This window comes from Orycteropus afer, unplaced genomic scaffold (genome assembly GCF_000298275.1).
Source record: "Orycteropus afer afer isolate SDZICR_OR568_19922 unplaced genomic scaffold, OryAfe1.0 scaffold00011, whole genome shotgun sequence".
NCBI classification, from domain to species: Eukaryota; Metazoa; Chordata; class Mammalia; order Tubulidentata; family Orycteropodidae; genus Orycteropus; species Orycteropus afer.
The window spans coordinates 14,082,223-14,088,898 of record NW_006921598.1 but is presented as its reverse complement, the minus strand read 5'-3'; positions in this window follow the sequence as shown (position 1 = coordinate 14,088,898).

Here is a 6,676-nt window from a genome sequence, read left to right as displayed (position 1 = left end):
CTTCTGGTTAGCAGTCAAGTGCCTTAGCCACTATGCTACCAGAGCTCCTCAGATGACGTATAGCACTGTGTAGCACTGTGCAAATCAGATGCAAAATTTCTTTCAAGTGCTGAAGAGCAAAGATGTCTCCTTGAGGACTAAGGTGCGCCTGACACAAGCCTTGATATTTTCAATTGCCTCGTATGCATGTGAGAGCTGAAAAATGAATAAGGAAGACCGAAGAAGAATTGATGCTTTTGAGTCGTGGTGCTGGCAAAGAAAGCTGAAAGTACCATGGACTGCTAAAAGAACTCACAAATCTGTCCTGGTGGAAGTCCAGCCAGAATGCTCCTTGGAAGGGAGAATGGCCAGACTTCGTCATTCCTACTTTGGACATGTTATCGGAAGAGACCATTCCCTGGAGAAAGATGTCATGCTTGGTAAGGTGGAGAGTCCACAAAAGAGGGGAAGGCCCTCAAGGAGATGGATTGACACAATGGCTGCAGCAATGGGTTCAAGTATAGCAAGGATCATGGAGCTGGCACAGGACCAGGCTGTGTTTTGTTCTGCTGTGTATAGGGTCACTATGAGTCAGAGATGCCTCAACAGCACCTAACAACAACAACAACACACACAATCAATTGTCCTTGATTTAAGTACAAAAAATTGCTCTCCTTTTCTCCTATAGAAAGAAATATACAACAGAAGTACCAAGCCACCAAACTTGAATTATAATTCTATACAGAGCTTCTTACAGTATCATGAATGTTGGGGGGTGAGGATGATTCTAGGCCTTGCCTTGAAAACATGCAGGATCCCCCAGCTCTCTAAACACCCAATCTTTTTCCTTTCTTCTGCTTCTAACAGGTACCACTTTATTCTCCTTCCTGACAGTTTCTCATTCTCTCCATCCAGAGAGGCAGCCTCCTACGAACCATGTTCTCTTCCTAGTGAGGGACTTCCCACTCTAGGATATGAATTACCATGGCCCAGTGACAGCCAGGATTTATAGGGTTGTTGTTTCACAAATATGTTAACTTTAGCATCTCCCATTACTTTTTAGATTCCAGTAGAGAACAAACCAGGAGGAAAATGCTTTCCTTTATTAAAATATTTCAAAGAAGAAACCAGCAAAAAAAAAAAAAAAAGTTTGAAGAACAGAACAGAAGCAAAGGATGTGTACAGTTTTTGAGAAAAAAAAGAACTTGTTGTATCCTGACACACAGTTTTTGAAACGCTAAAAAGATAGTTCATCTTGAGTTGCCAGTTGTAGATATTCCACCAATTTTCCAGAATTCTACTCACTCGTAATTAAGATTAGCCCTCAACACAGATATGCACATTATTAAAACAGTGCATTTGTCATTGAGAAAATGAAGCAAACTGGGAAATACTTGAATGTATAAATCTCTGAAGGAGAACAAGAATGTAACGAGATTAACTAAATAGCAACTGTGTCCAGTCCAAAGGCCTAAAACCAATCATTTAGATGGAACCTGAAAATGAGTTTCTCCGGGCTGACATAGAGGATGCAAACTCCTGAAAATAAATATGACATCTCTAAAAAGGAGATAAATCATACACCTTCAAGCCAGACTAGGACAATAGGTACATCTTGCTATACTTTGTTAAGAAGTGAGAATATCTTTTTTTGTGAGCCTCTAAAGCACCCATTTTTACAAGTTTCAGGGTGTGCAATACTTCTAACTAGAATTATGGCCCAAACTCACTAAATTAGAAAAAAAAAAAAAAAATGGATGTTTTCTGAACTACATAGCAAATTGGAAAACAACAGGGGCTGACATTTGTACCTGAACACAATTAACAGGGAGCAATTTTTTCAGCCAGGTTAAATCAGTGGGGATGAAGCTGACCACACTTCCACCAAGAAAAATAGAAATGTGTGGTCAAATTCAGAGATGAGTGAGCAGAGGTATGTACAATGATTAATGGATTAACATCACTGAGAAGTGAGCTATTCTTATCCTGTGCCTAGAGGCAGGCATGGGGTGGGAGTAGAGGAGGGGTCCAAAACCATTGTCTATTTTTTTCCCCTGAAACTTGGGGGTTTTTAAAAGGACTCCACAGCTGCAAGAATTGTGTGAGCATTTTGGGACTGTCAAATCCTTGTCTGACTTCATGAAGAATTCTTCTGAGGTGGATTTTTATTGGTTTCAGCTGGAGAATCCATCCCACGCCACCAACACAGAGCCACATGCCCACCAAACACAGCCTCTCTTCTCCTGCAGTGAAGCGATCAAAAAGCAAGAGTCTACCACGGGGAAAACACATGGAGTCAATTTGTGCCTCAAGTTAGTCTATAACTTTCCACAATCTACAAGAGATAAAAAAAAAAAAAAGATGATAACATCCGGACAAGAAGAACAGCCCAACAAAGGTCACCTTTGATAAGGGCATTTGTTCCTTTGTAGGATCTCTATTCCTCTCCCCCATACACACTTTTTGGCAGGCAGTGGTCTTGATTTTTTGAATGTTCTGTAGAAGATATTCAGATATTCCTTTGTAAAACTTCCTGGAGCTTCAGTAACAATGAATTATGTATCAACATGCAGCATGGAGAAATATTACTGGCACCAAATAAATAAATGAAGACACTTTAGGGAAAGGGGCGGGGTGGTGGGTTGCTTAAGAGGAAGCAGACATCTGCTCTTGCTCATAGCTTTCAATTTGGCCCACCTCGAAGTACCCCCCACCAACCGCTAGATCTTTCTGCTCTGATATTCACAGAGCAGCTCAGCTCTTCTCCAAGTCACCATGTCAACACAGGAGATCCAACAAAGTGTTGAAAAAGCAACATGGAGGACCTCCTTCAGGCACACACTGTGAACAGAAGCAGCAATCACTTCAGTTCTCTTTGCTCAGAAACCAAATGTGAGCCCTTGCCAACGCTCTGGCTTTGAGGACAAGCTTTGAAGAGGACTGTTGCTGGATAATATTTCCCATGTTGAAGATAAATTCTAAATTTTTCAGACAAATCATGAAGGAAAAGTTCTTGAAGGCAAATTAATTCAGCCAAGCAATCTTCCCTGTAAGAACCCTGTGTCAACTTCCATTCCATTAAAATGCATACCAAAGGGACAATTCTACAGAGAATTTACAGAAAGAGAGAGAGAGTGTGTGCATTTATGTGTATGTGTTGTGGAGTAAGGAGTCAGTCTGGAAGTTTAAGTAGTTCTCAAGATATAAATGACTTTCAATGTTAGTGTACTCTGTTTTTCAAAGGAGCATAATTGCTGACATGTAAAACACAGATCCACTAGAGTCCCTGACTTTTAAAACTTGAAAGAATTTAAAAACCACTGTATCAAAATATTCTATTTTACAGCTGAGCAAACAAAGTTCTAGAATGTTTAAGCAATGGTTTAAGAGTAGCTGGTGAGTGATGGAGCCAGGGTATGGGTCTCTATTGCCCAAACCCAGCTCTGTTCCCAGTATACCATCACATCAGTAATGTACTAGGGTTTTAATTGTTTCCAATCATCCAAATCAATGCTCATTTCCATATGAAGCAACGACTTAATAGTAATTTGTATACAAAAATCAAATTACCATTCCAGAAATATTTTGTGAATTGAGCAAGATGGTCAAAGAAAATTTATGCCCATCACTTAATCCTCCTTAAATACTCTGCTCAAGTTTGAGGAAACAATTTAAAATTCCCATTGAGAGTTTGAGAAAAAGTTCTAATTTTTAAAAGAAGATGAATATTTCATCTAAATAATTGAAAATGCTGGCAAGAGTTCAAGTGTGTCAAGGGTGGAAACAGGTATTTTCCATAGCAGTGAAGTCATCATAAATGTGAAGGCTTGGGGAGGAAAATAATGTGCGATGACAAGAGTGGTTAGACATGGGAATGAGTGGCACAAGAACACAGTTAAATTGCTTTCTCTAAAGAGCATTAGAATTTGTCTCCAAATTCTCATCAGTAACATCACTGAGGGAATGCCTGCCTCGTGGTTCCTTTCTGGGCTTCCTTCTATGACTCTAAACCAACTGTGTTTTCACAGGCTGTCCCAATAGTCCAAGAGTGGCTGAGAAACAAACAGGGGACTCATCTGTGTCCAGTGGGAGCTTTATCTCCAGGACAGCAGAATAGAAATTCTGAAAATAACCTGCATTGGTTCCATCTTTCTCTCAGGGACCTCAAAGTTCACCTGAGTGATGGCACTGGGAGACAATGAGGAGTTGAGGTCAAAGCTTTGACACTAAGGCTAAAGCTGTTTTTGTGAACTTGCAAAATTTCAGAGCCTGAGCTGGCTCTGAAACTCAAAAGATAAATCTCCCAGCCCTGTGTGCACAATAAATGAAAGCAGGGAAAGGAAGCTACTAAGGCACATGCAAGGCCACCATTGCCAGTAAGAGAACTCATGGTCAAGAGTTTGGATTGTTCAGACAGGATGTCTGGGTTTGAGTCTCAGCTCTGGCTTTATGCCCTTTGACAAGTCATCAAACCTCTTTCTGCCTCAGTTGACTTACCTATAAAATGGGGACAATAGTGGTAACTACCTATCAGAGCTGTCCAGAAAAAAAAAAAACTCACTGCCATAGAGTCAGACCCGACCCACAGTGACCCCTCCTTGGTTTTCTGAGGTAGTATCACTACAAAAGTAGATTGCCCAACCTTCTTTCTGTGGAGTGGCTGGTGGGTTTGAACTGCCAGCCTTCTGGTTAGCAGTCAAATGCCTTAGGCACTATGCCACCAGAGCTCCTATGGCAAGTCCCAAGTGTGGGTCAGGAATCAAGCTGGAGCCTTCTCCTGACTCATGTAGCTACAAGGGCTGATGAACCCAAGATCGGCAGGCAGACAACTAGGTCAAATCTAGGAACCAGTAGTCAGATGATAATGAGCCAGGCGCAGAATCCAGATTGAACAAGAAACCAGAGATCTTTGCCAGGACATCCATATATATTTGAAGAAGACCACACTTCTGAGGAAACTCCCTTTCAACTGATTGGCTGCTCATGGCAATTCTCATCATGGATGTGATTACATTATATCCAATATCATCATGGGAATGAAGACATCATAACTGCTAAACCACTGAGAATCATCATCTAGCCAAGTAGACACACAATCTTAACTATCACACAAAGCTTCTAATATCATAGCAACACACAAGCCACCACAGTACAAGCTGACAGATGGGTGATGGGATAAGAGAAAATAATATTATGAAATGAAATAGAAGGGAGAGAATGGTAAAAATAATAATAATAATAAGTGAATTAAAAAGCCAAGATTCATATTATGGAATGAATTATTAATAATAATTGTTAAATTTTTTATTAGTGTTTATCATGGACCAGGCATTGTGCTAGGGATTTAGATGAGTTAACTCATTTAATTCTCACATCAGAGCTGTAGTGAGAATTAAATCTTCATCATATACATATATATATACTGATAAATATATATACTATATATATATGATACTGGGAGTTCTGGTAGCATAGTGCCTAAGGCACTTGACTGCTAACCAGAAGGCTGGAGGTTCAAACCCACCAGCCACTCCTCAGAAGGAAGGTTGGGCAATCCTACTTCCGTAGTGATACTGCCTCAGAAACCCAAGGAGGGGTTGCTATGAGTTGGGTACAACTCGACGGCAAATAACAACAACAACAACATATAGTATATATATATTCATCAGCGTATATATGTGTATATGATGAAGATTAAAGACTATAGTCTATAGATAAATTTCTTTTTCTCCCTCCCCCTCTCTCTCTCTCTCTGTAAATATATATATATATTTACAGAGAGAGAGAGAGAGAGAGAGATGTTGTTGTTGTTGTTAGGTACTGTTGAGTCAGCTCTGACTCATAGCAACCCTATGTACAACAGAGAGAAACACTACCCAGTCTTGTGTTATTCTCACAATCCTTGCTATACCCAAGCCTATCTTTGCAGCCACTGTGATAATCCATCTTGTTGAGGATTTTCCCCTTTCCTGCTGATCCTCTCCCTTACCAAGTATGATATCCTTCTCCTGGGAATGGTCCCTTCTGACAACATGACCAAAGTAGGTGAAACAAAATGTAGCCACTCTCACTTCTAAGGAGCATTCCAGCTGCACTTCTTCCAGGACAGAATTGTTCACTCTTCTGGCAGTCCATGGTATTTTCAGTATTCTTTGTCAATACCACAATTCAAAGTTATCAACTCTTTTTCAGTCTTCCTTATTCGTTGTTCAGCTTCCACTGGTATATGATGTGATTGGAAATACCATGGCTTGGGTTAAATGAACCTTATTTTTCAAAGTGACATCTTTGCTTCTTAACACTTCAAAGAGGTCTTTTGCAACAGATTTGCCCAGTGCACCAGTGCAATGCAATGTGTGATTTCTTGACTGCTGCTTCCATTGGTGTTGATCGTGGATCCAAGTAAGATGAAATATCCAACAACTTCAGATTTTTCCCATTTATCATAATGTTACTTATTGGCCCAGTTGTGAGGATCTTTGTTTTCTTTATGTTGAAGTGTAATCCATACTGCAGACTGTAGTTTTTAATCTTTATCATTTCATCTTCACTTTCAGCAAGCAAGGTTGTGTCATCTGCATATCACAAGTTAATGAGTCTTCTTCTAATCCCAATGACACGTTCATATATATATATGAAGCTCTGGTGGCCCAATGCCTAATGCATTTGACTGCTAACCAGAAGGTTGGCAGTTTAA